Here is a 12374-nt window from a genome sequence, read left to right as displayed (position 1 = left end):
GCCGTTCTGATTGGCGTGAGATGGTAACTCATTGTGGTTTCGATTTGCATTTCTCTGATAATGAGTGATGTTGAACATCTTTTCATGTGTTTGTTAGCCATCTGAATGTCTTCTTTGGATAAATGTCTGTTTAGTTCTTTGGCCGATTCTTTGATTGGCTCGTTTATTTTTCTGGATATGAGCTGCAGGAGCTTCCTGTATATTTTTGAGATTAATTCTCTGTAACTTGCTTCATTTACTATTATTTTCTCCCATTCTGAAGGCTGTATTTTCACCTTGCTTAGAGTTTCCTTCATTGTGCAAAAGCTTTTAATTTTAATTAGGTTCCATTTGCATATTTTTGCTTTTATTTCCAATATTCTGGGAGGTGGGTCATAGAGGATCCTGCTGTGCCTTATGTCGGAGAGTGTTTTGCCTATGTTTTCCTCTAGGAGTTTTATAGTTTCTGGTATTACATTTAGATCTTTAATCTATTTTGAGTTTATTTTTGTGTATGGTGTTAGAAAATGTTCTAGTTTCGTTCTTTTACAAGTGGTTGACCAGTTTTCCCAGCACCACTTGTTAAAGAGATTGTCTTTTCTCCATTGTATATTCTTGCCTCCTTTGTCAAAGATAAGGTGTCCATAGGTGCGTGGATTTGTCTCTGGGCTTTCTATTTCATTCCATTGATCTATATTTCTGTCTTTGTGCCAGTACCATACTGTCTTGATGACTGTAGCTGTAATATAGTCTGAAGTCAAGCAGGTTGATTCCTCCAGTTCCATTCTTCTTTCTCAAGATTGCTTTGGCTATTTGAGGTCTTTTGTATTTCACAATACAAATTGTGAAAATATTTGTTCTAGTTCTCTGAAAAATACCCTTGGTAGCTTGATAGGGATTGCATTGAATCTATAGATTGCTTTGGGCAGTATACACATTTTCACTATATTCATTCTTCTGATCCATGAACATGGTATATTTCTCCATCTATTTGGGTCATCTTTGATTTATTTCACCAGTGTTTTATAGTTTTCTATAAATAGGTCTTTTGTTTCTTTAGGTAGATTTATTCCTAAGTATTTTATTCTTTTCGTTGCAATGGTGAATGGAATTGTTTCCTGAATTTCTCTTTCTATTTTCTCATTGTTAGTGTATGGGAATGCAAGGGATTTATGTGGGTTAATTTTATATCCTGCAACTTTATTATATTCATTGATTAGCTCTAGTAACTTTCTGGCAGTGTCTTTAGGGTTTTCTATGTAGAAGATCATGTCATCTACAAACAGTGAGAGCTTTACTTCTTCTTTTCCGATCTGGATTACTTTTATTTCTTTTTCTTCTCTGATTGCTGTGTCTAAAACTTCCAAAACTATGTTGAATAGCAATAGTGAGAGTGGGCATCTTTGTCTTGTTCCTGACTTTAGGGGAAATGCTTTCAATTTTTCACTATTGAGGGTAATGTTTGCTGTGGGTTTATCACATATGGCTTTTATTATGTTCAGGTATGTTCCTTCTATTCCTGCTTTATGGAGGGTTTTTAATGATAAATGGATGTTGAATTTTGTCAAAGGCTTTCTCTGAATCTATTGAGATAACCATATGGTTTTTATCTTTCAATTTGTTAATGTGGTGTATCACATTGATTTGCAAATATTGAAGAATCTTTGCATCCCTGGGATAAAGCCCACTTGGTCATGATGTATGATCTTTTAAATATATTGTTGGATTCCGTTTGCTAGAATTTTGTTAAGGATTTTTGCATCTATATTCATCAGTGATATTGGCCTGTAATTTTCTTTCTTTGTGGCATCTTTTTCTGGTTTTGGTGTTAGGGTGATGGTGGCCTCATAGAATGAGTTTGGCAGTTTACCTTCCTCTGCAATTTTCTGGAAGAGTTTGAGTAGGATAGGTGTTAGCTCTTCTCTAAATTTTTCATAGAATACACCTGTGAAGCCTGGTGAATCTGGCTTCTGGTCCAGGGCTTTTGTTTGTTGGAAGATTTCTGATTACAGTTTCAATTTCCGTGCTTGTGATGGGTCTGTTAAGATTGTCTATTTCTTCCTGGTTAAGTTTTTGAAAGTTATACTTTTCTAAGAATTTGTCCATTTCTTCCAAGTTGTCCATTTTATTGACATATAGTTGCTAATAGTAGTCTCTTATGATCCTTTGTATTTCTGTGTTGTCGTGATTTCTCCATTTTCATTTCTAATTTTGTTGATTTGATTTTTCTCCCTTTTTTCCTTGGTGAGTCTGGCTAATGGTTTGTCTATTTTATTTATCTTCTCAAAGAAACAGCTTTTAGTTTTGTTGATTTTTGCTATAGTCGCCTTTGTTTCTTTTTCATTTATTTCTGCCCTAATTTTTATGGTTTCTTTCCTTCTATTAACCTTGGGGTTCTTCATTTCTTCTTTTTCTAGTTGCTTTAGGTGTAGAGTTAGGTTATTTCTTTGATCTTTCTCTTGTCTCTTGAGGTAAGCTTGTATTGCTATGCATTGTCCCCTTAGCACTGCTTTTACTGAATCCCGTAGGTTTGGGGTTGTTGTGTTTTCATTTTCATTTGGTTCTATGCAGATTTTGATTTTTTTCTATGATTTGTTGGTTATTCAGAAGCGTGTTGTTTAGCCTCCATATGTTTGTATTTTTAATAGTTTTTTCCCCCCTATGCTGCTGCTGCTAACTCGCTTCAGTCGTTTCCGACTGTGTGCAACCCCATAGACGGCAGCCCACCAGGCTCCCCCATCCCTGGGATTTTCCAGGCAAGAACACTGGAGTGGGTTGTCATTTCCTTCTCCAATGTATGAAAGTGAAAAGTGAAAGTGAAGTCACTCAGCCATGTCCAACTCTTAGCGACCCCATGGACTGCAGCCTACCAGGCTCCTCCATCCATGTGATTTTCCAGGCAAGAGTACTGGAGTGGGGTGCCATTGCCTTTTCACTCTATAGTTGACATCTAATCTTACCACATTGTGATCAGAAAAGATGCTTGGAATTATTTCAAGTTTTTTTGAATTTACCAAGGCTATATTTATGGCCCAGGATGTGATCTATACTGGAGAAGCTTCCATGTGCTTTTGAGGAAAAGGTAAAATTCATTGTTTTGGGGTGAAATGTCCTATAGATATCAGTTAGGTCTAACTGGTCCATTATGTCATTTAAAATTTGTGTTTCCTTGCTAATTTTCTGTTTAGTTGATCTATCCATAGGTGTGAGTTGGGTATTAAAAGTCTCCCACTATTATTGTCTTACTGTTAATTTCCCCTTTCATACTTGTTAGCATTTGCCTTACATATTGCAGTGCTCCTGTGTTGGGCGAATATATATATTTATAAATGTTATATCTTCTTCTTGGATTGTTCCTTTGATCATTATGTAGTGACCTTCTTTGTCTTTTTTCACAGCCTTTATTTCAAAGTCTATTTTATCTGATATGAGTATTGCTACTCCTGCTTTCTTTTGGTTTCCATTTGCATGAATCTTTTTCCAGCCCTTCACTTTCAGTCTGTAAGTGTCCCTTGTTTTGAGGTGGGTCTCTTGTAGACAGCATATATAGGGGTCTTCTTTTTGTATCCATTCAGCCAGTCTTTGTCTTTTGGTTGGGGCATTCAACCCCTTTACATTTAAGGTAATTATTGATAAGTATGATCCCATTGCCATTTATTTTGTTGTTTTGGGTTCAAGTTTATACACCTTTTCCGTGTTTCCTGTCTAGAGAAGATCCTTTAGCATTTGGTGAAGATCATTTAGCACCTTGTTTGGTGGTGCTGAATTCTCTGAGCTTTTGCTTATCTGTAAAGCTTTTTGTTTCTTCATATTTGAATGAGATCCTTGCTGGGTATAGTAATCTGTGTTGTAAGTTTTTCTCTTTCATCACTTTAGGTATGTCCTGCCATTCCCTTCTGGCCTGAAGAGTTTCTATTGAAAGATTAGCTGTTATCCTTATAGGAATCCCCTTCTGTGTTATTTGTTGCTTTTCCCTTGATGCTTTTAATATTTGTTCTTTGTGTTTGATCTTCGTTAATTTGATTAATATGTGTCTTGGGGTGTTTTGCCTTGGGTTTATCCTGTTTGGGACTCTCTGGGTTTCTTGGACTTGGGTGGCTATTTCCTTCCCCATTTTATGGAAGTTTTCAACTATTATCTCCTCAAGTATTTTCTCATGGCCTTTCTTTATGTCTTCTTCTTCTGGGACCCCTATGATTCAAATGTTGGGGCATTGAACACTGGAGGTCTCTGAGGTTGTCCTCATTTCTTTTAATTCTTTTTTCCTCTCTGTTTCATTTATTTCCACCATTCTATCTTCCACCTCACTTATTCTATCTTCTGCCTCAGTTATCCTACTGTTGGTTCCCTCCAGAGTGCTTTTGACCTCAAATATTCCATTATTCATTTCAGATTGACTCTTTTTTATTTCTTCTAGGTCCTTGTTAAACCTTTCTTGCATCTTCTCAATCCTTGTCTCCAGTCTATTTATCTGTAACTCCATTTTGTTTTCAAGATTTTGGATCATTTTTACTATCATTATTTTGAATTCTTTTTCAGGTAGACTCCCTATCTCCTTCTATTTTGTTTGATTTGGTGGGCATTTATCATGTTCCTTTACCTGCTGAATATTTCTCTGGTTTTTTCATTTTGTTTAGATTTCTGTGTTTGAGGTGGTCTTCTGTATCCTGGAAGTTTGTGGTTCCTCTTTATTGTGGAGGTTCCTCCCTGTGGGTGGGGTTGGACGAGTGGCTTGTCAAGGTTTCCTGGTTAGGGAAGCTTGCATCTGTGTTCTGGTGGGTGGAGCTGGATCTCTTCTCTCTGAAGTGCAATGAAGTGTCCAGTAGCGAGTTTTGAGGTGTCTATGGGTTTGATGTGACTTTTGGCCACCTGTATTTTAATGCTTAAGGTTAGCTTGGTATGTCTTGCTCTGCATTGTTGGAGAATTAGCTTGGTATGTCTTGCTCTGAAACTTGTTGGTTCTTGGGTGGAGCTTGGTTTCAGTGTAGATATGGAGGCTTTTGGATGAGCTCTTGTAGATTAATGTCCCCTGGAGTCAGGTGTTTTCTGGTGTTCTCAACTTTTGGATTTAAGCTCCTGCCTCTGGCTTTCAGTCTTATACTTACAGTAGCCTCAAGACTTCTCCATCTATACAGCACTGATGATAAAACATCTAGGTTAATGGTGAAAAGATTCTCCACAATGAGGGACACCCAAAGAGGTTTACAGAGTTACATGGAGAAGAAAAGAGGGAGGAGGGAGATAGAGGTGACCAGGAGGAGAAGAGGGGGAATCAAAAGGAGTGAGAGCAATCTAACCATTAATCAATTCCCTGTGTGCTCTCCACAGTCTGGAACACTCAGAGAGATTCATGAATTTACATAGAGAAGAGAAGAGGGAAGAAGGAGATAGAAGTGACCAGGAGGAGAAGAGGGGGAATCAAAAGGAGAGAGACAAATCTAGCCAGTAATCAGTTCCCTAAGTGTTCTCCACAGCCCGGGACACCCAAAGAGATTCACAGAGTTAGGTAGAGAAGAGAAGAAGGAGGGAGGTGATAGAGGTGACCTGGGAGAGAAAAAGGAGAGTCAAAAGGGGGAGAGAGCAATTGAGCCAGTGATCACACGCCTAAGTAAAAATGGGTACTGAAGATTAGATTCTTAAAGGTACAAAATTGACAACAAATACCAAAAAGCAAAGATTAAATATCTAGAGTAGAGGTTAGACTCTCAAAAATACAATATTAAAAAACAAAGCAAAATCACAAAAATTATTAATATATATATATATGAAATTTGCTTTTAAATAGGGTTTTTTTTTGCAAGGTAATAGTAGGTTATAAAAATGTAAATTAAAGGAGTAATAAAGAACTTAAAAATTTTTTAATTAAAAGATGATAATAGTAAAATATATCTAGGAATTTCTCTGGAGCTGTTGAGGGCAGTGTGGGGTCAGTTCAGTTTTAGATAGTTCCTTGCTCCAGTTTATACTTCTTCTCAAGGTCTATAGGCCCCTTCCGATGTAGTCAATGCTAACTACAGGGTTTTAATCTGTTGCACCTGTCACTTCCAAAGCAGTTCCCTGCAAATATTCTTGGTTTATTTTGGCTTCTACTTTTTGCAAGTCTCTTCAGTGTCTAATTTCCACCCTGACACAAGGGGGCGAAGGTGGTTACTTATTTAGGCTACTTGTTCAGTTGTGTTGTGGGAGAGAGGAACACTGTGAACAAATATCACTGGTGTGTGTGGGGAGTGCTCACAGTGTATGGGCCACATTGGGTTTGCCCCCGCTCATGGTGTGTATTCTTTCCTGGTCTACACTGCTCAAGCTCCAGGTTACTCTGCAGGGGAACTGTCCAAAGCAGGCCCTGGGTTGCGTGCACTTCCCAGGTCTAAGCTGCTCAGGTTCAGGTACTCCACAAAGGCACAGACTTGGTTGGGTGTGCGTTTTGTGCCCATCCCAGGTCAGAGCAGCTCAGGTGACCAGATGTTGGGCAGGTGCACTGTCCCAGGTGGTCTATGCATCTTAATCACCTCCCTGGTCCCAGCCACTTGGTTTCCTGGGTGTGCAGCAAGAGCGCCATCTCAGGTGTGCTGTGTATCTCCTCTGGGTAGCTGATCTCTGGCTGCGACCCTCCTGGTGGATGTCAACTGTCCAGGATCCCAGGAACACTTGGTTAGCAACTGGGAGCCTGCTCACAGTTCGGTGGAGGATGCCATCTCTGGGGCCAAGATTGCCCCTCGCCTTCCGGCTCTGGCTGTCTCCCGCCTGCCTCTCTGCCTCCAGCGTGGGGAGAATCAATCTGCAGTTGGCTAGCTCTCCTCTGGTATTCACTCAATCCTTTGTTCTGGCTAGCTCTCCTCTGGTACTCGCTCAATCCTTTGTTCTGTGAGCAGGCCAAGCTATGCCTTAGGTTAGAGCTTTTCATGGGAAAGTTCTCTCTCTCTCTTTTTCTCTCTCTGGCTATGTTACAGTATGGGTTGCTTTCTCACATTAGCTCCCTCAGATTGTCTTCAGGGCATTCAGGCCCGGTCCTTACCCTAAGAATGCAACCCGTGCCTCCCTGTTCAGCCCCCACTGCTAGCAGGAGCGAGCATCCGGGCTACTTCTCCACTGGGAGTTGCAGTTAGGTGCATAATCTGTGGGGTTTTTTTCCCCCCTCCTGGTTATGTTGCCCTCTGAAATTCCAAAACTCCCCACAGACCCGCTGGTGCGAGGGTTTCCTGGTGTTTGGAAACTTCTCCTCCTTCACAACTCCCTCCCTGGGACGGGTCTCCGTCCCTAACTCTTTTGTCTCTCTTTTTGTCTTTTATATTTTGTCCTACCTCCTTTCGATGAGAATGGGCTGCCTTTCTGGGTGCCTGGTGTCCTCCACCAACATTGAGAAGTTGTTTTGCGGAATTTGCTCAGCATTCAAATGATCTTTTGATGAATTTGTGGGGGAGAAAGTGATCTCCCCATCCTATTCCTCTGCCATCTTAGGACCGCCCCATAATCTGTACTTTGAGGGAAATTCTCAACATCAATCTCCAGTGAAGAGACTGACAATGTGTATGACAAAACCAACTCTACACAATGTAATCAGTCCCATATGAGTCTTATTTATTCATCTTTTATCTCAAAATCAGTGCCTGTCTCTCACAACACTGTTATAACCTTTGAAGTAAATAGATTCATGTCCCCACTCTTTGAAAGCTGTCATGAACTCTGTGAAGCTCACCTCACAAAGGACAGGAGACAGATCCTTTTACAAAGGTTGGGTGTGCGGAACAAGTCAAACAGTAGTTTTGGTCTGGGCTATCTCTAGTTCCTCCTGCATGGTCACTGTCAAACCCTTTAACAACAAGAAATATGTATCATTTGCCAACATAGTGCCAGGTATTGTGATGAGCGCTGGCACCCAACAGGACAAGAGAGATACATTACTTTTCTTTCTAGTATAACATATTATACATGCAAGAACAGGTGTGAGCATGATATGAAAGATGGTGTAGGGAACTAGGGAGACACAAGGAAATTATATAGCAACACTAATACTTTGAAAATGAAGCCAAAGCAAGGTACAGGGAATCCAGGAGAGCACATTTACTGGAGATTCACATCAGGAACTGAGCTGAATGAAGCAGTATTTTCACAATATGCAGAACTTCTTTTCTTTTTTTTTAATTTTATTTTATTTAACTTTACAATATTGTATTGATTTTGCCATATATCAAAATGAATCTGCCACAGGTATACACGTGTTCCCCATCCTGAACCCTCCTCCCTCCTCCCTCCCCATACCATCCCTCTGGGTCGTCCCAGTGCACCAGCCCCAAGCATCCAGTATCGTGCATTGAACCTGGACTGGTGGCTCATTTCATATATGATATTATACATATTTCAATACCATTCTCCCAAATCATCCCACCCTCTCCCTCTCCCACAGAGTCCAAAAGACTGTTCTATACATCAGTGTCTCTTTTGCTGTCTCATATACAGGGTTATTGTTATCATCTTTCTAGATTCCATATATATGCATTAGTATACTGTATTGGTGTTTTTCTTTCTGGCTTACTTCACTCTGTATAATAGGCTCCAGTTTCATCCACCTCATTCTATGAGACAGCCATGACAGAGAAGGAACTGAGTTTATATTCTCAACTGAATGTCCCTGTTTTTAATAGCAAAGCAGTTTGTCTATCTCAAAAAGGAGAAAGCAGGTTGCCATTTATCTTCCCTCCAACCCAATAACCACTTCCTTTTCCTGTTCACCTCCATATTCTGGGTTATTTAAGCATTCTTTACTCCATGTCTCTGGGCAAACTTTTATGTTCCTTTAAGCCATCGAATGGTTTGTTGCTGATAATCAATAATTATCAGTACTGACCAAGAAGATTCTACTAACCACCTGATGAAAGAATTACACATAAGTGCAGTCAACTGTCTCTTGCTTATTTGTCATATGATTCTTGACAACAAAATTTTTTTTGCCTTTTATCTATAATCCACAACTTCACTTGTTGGGTCAAAAATACAAACTCATGTTCTATTATACAAATTCTAGGAAAATATGAATACTTAAAACATGTACTATAAACAAGGAATCACAGACTTTGGAGTCAAACTGCTCTTTGTTTATTCACCAGGAAAATTTCCAAGAAACATCAAAGTTTAAACCTGAGAGTCACTCACAAGCATGATTTCCTCCCAAAGCTTGGCATGTTCTCTAGCAATTTGGGGCACATCGTGTATCTTTATAGCACATATTCTAAAAAAAATAGAAAGAAGTCCTTAAATATTATAAGCTCAAACACCAACAAGTATTGTAAGTACTTCTGCCACTTCCAGGGATCTTGGTAGCTGAATACAGGAATGAGTCACTGATTGTGTTGGTCAAAAAGTTAGTTCAGGATTTTCAGTAACATTTGACAGACAAAACAAACTTTTTGTCCAACACAATACACTGCCTCATTTTCTCATTGGTATAGTACAGAAAGCGACTTCTTTGGCAGTCCAGTGGTTAAGATATCAACTCCCAAAGTAAGGGGAGGCAGATTCCATCCCTGGTCAGGGAGCTAAGATCCCAGACGCCTGGCAGCCATAAAACCAAAACATAACACAGGAGCAATATTGTAACAAATTCAATAAAGACTTTTAAAAAATGGTCCACAGTAAAAAATAAATAAATAAATAAGAGTGGACAATAATTTTTAGATGATTAAAGGGGAAAACCTACAACCAAGAATACTCTACCCAGCAAGACTCTCATTCAGATTAGGCAGAGAAATAAAAATTGGCAGACAAGCAAAAACTAAGTGAATTCAGCACTGTCAAACTACCATACAAAAATTCTAAAGGAACTTCTCTAGGTAAGAGATGTTTTGAAGAGGTAACTAGATGTAAGAAAATCACAAATGGAAAAGCTCACAAGTAAAGGCAAATGTAAAGTAACTACAAGAAATCATCATACAAATATAATATCAAAACCAGCAATAATTATGAGAAGAGGAAAACACAATACAGGAAATGGAAATGCATTTGAAATTAAGAAACCAGCCATTTAAAATAACCTTGTACATATATAGATTGCTATATAAAAACCTCATGGCAGTGGGACTTCCCTGGTGATCCAGTGGTCCAGAAGAATCCACCTTGCAATGCAGAGGACATCAGTTCCATCCCTGGTCAAGGAAGATCCCAGATGCCATGGAGCAACAAACCCCATGATCACAACTACTGAGGGCTTCCCTGGTGGCTCAACTGATAAAGAATCTGCCTACAATGCAAGGAATCTGGGTTCGATCTCAGGGTTGGGAAGATCCTCTGGAGAAGGAAATGGCAACCCACTCCAGTATTCTGGCCTGGAGAATCCCATGGACTGTACAGTCCATGGGTCACAAAGAGTCACACATGACTGAGCGATGTTCACACACACAACTACTGAACTTGTGTTCCAGAGCCCATGAGCCACAACTACTGAGCCTACATGCTGAAACTACCGAAGCTCAGGCACATAGAGCCTGTGCTCTACAACAAAAAAGCCACCACAAGTAGAAGCCTGCATATAGCAACAAAGAGCAGCCCTCACTCATCACAACTAATGAAAGCCCACATGCAGCAATGAAGATCCACCACAGCCAAAGAAATAAAATAAATACAAATTTTAAAAACCTCATGGGAATTGCAAACCAAAAGCAAAAAATAGATACATGGAAAAAAAAAAAAAGCAACCAAACACAACATTAATCAAACCACAAGACAGATCAAAAGAAGAATAGAAGAAAGACTGACAAAAATGATTCCAAAGTAATTAAGAAAATGGCAATAGGAACATACATATCAATAATTATCTTAAATGTAAAGGGATAAAACTCTCCAGCCAAAAGATGTAGACTGGATAAATGGAAATAAAAGATATATATATATACACACAAAAACATATATATATGTTTGTATAGTCTACAAGAGACCCACCTCAGACCTAGGGACACATACAGATTAAAAGTGAGGAGATGAAAAACGATATTCCATGAAAATGGAAATCAAGTAAAAGCTGGAATACTAATACTCATATCAGACATTATAGACATTAAAATAAAGACTATTACTAGATACAAGGAAAAATAATTACTTGGTGGTCCAGTAGCTAAGACTCTGTGCTCCCAATGCAGGGGGCCTGGGTTTGATTCCTGATCAGGAAACTAGATCCTGCATGCCACAACTGTTTGCATGCCACAACTGAGGATCCTGCATGCTGCAAATAAGACCTGGCTGCCAAATAAATAAATAAATAATAAATATTAAGAGACAAGGAAGGATAGTACATAATGATTAAGGGATCATCCAAGAAGAATACAGAACAATTGTAAATATATATGCACCCAACATAGGAGCCCCTCAGCATATAGGCAGATGCTAACAGTCATAAGAAGAGAAATCAACAGTAACACAATAAAAATGGAAGATTTTAATACCCACTTACACCAATGGAGATAATCATACATACAGAAAATTAATAAAGAATCATAAGCCTTAAATGATACATTAGATCAAATAGACTTCAGTGATATTTATAAAGCATTCATCCAAAGGATAAAAGATGACGCTGTGAAAGTGCTGCACTCAATATCGCAGCAAATTTGGAAAACTCAGCAGTGGCCACAGGACTGGAAAAGGTCAGTTTTCATTCCAATCCCAAAGAAAGGCAATGCCAAAGAATGCTCAAACTACCGCACAATTGCACTCATCTCACACGCTGGTAAAGTAATGCTCAAAATTCTCCAAGCCAGGCTTCAGCAGTACCTGAACCGTGAACTTCCAGGTGTTCAAGCTGGTCTTAGAAAAGACAGAGGAGCCAGAGATCAAATTGCCAACATCCACCGGATTATGGAAAAAGCAAGAGAGTTCCAGAAAAACATCTATTTCTGCTTTATTGACTATGCCAAAGCCTTTGACTGTGTGGATCACAATAAACTGGAAAATTCTTCAAGAGATGGGAATACCAGGCCACCTGACCTGCCTCTTGAGAAACCTATATGAAGGTCAGGAAGCAACAGTTAGAACTGGACATGGAACAACAGACTGGTTCCAAATAGGAAAAGGAGTACGTCAAGACTGTATATTGTCATCTGCTTATTTAATTTATATGCAGAGTACATCATGAGAAACGCTGGGCTGGAAGAAGCACAAGCTGGAATCAAGATTGCTGGGAGAAATATCAATAACCTCAGATATGCAGATGACACCACCCTTATGGCAGAAAGTGAAGAGGAACTAAAAAGCCTCTTGATGAAAGTGAAAGAAGAGAGTGAAAAAGTTGGCTTAAGGCTCAACATTCAGAAAACGAAGATCATGGCATCTGGTCCCATCACTTCATGGGAAATAGATGGGGAAACAGTGGAAACAGTGTCAGACTTTATTTTTCTGGGCTCCAAAAG

This window comes from Bubalus bubalis, chromosome 5 (assembly GCF_019923935.1).
Source record: "Bubalus bubalis isolate 160015118507 breed Murrah chromosome 5, NDDB_SH_1, whole genome shotgun sequence".
Lineage (NCBI taxonomy): Eukaryota > Metazoa > Chordata > Mammalia > Artiodactyla > Bovidae > Bubalus > Bubalus bubalis.
This window is presented reverse-complemented; position numbering follows the sequence as displayed.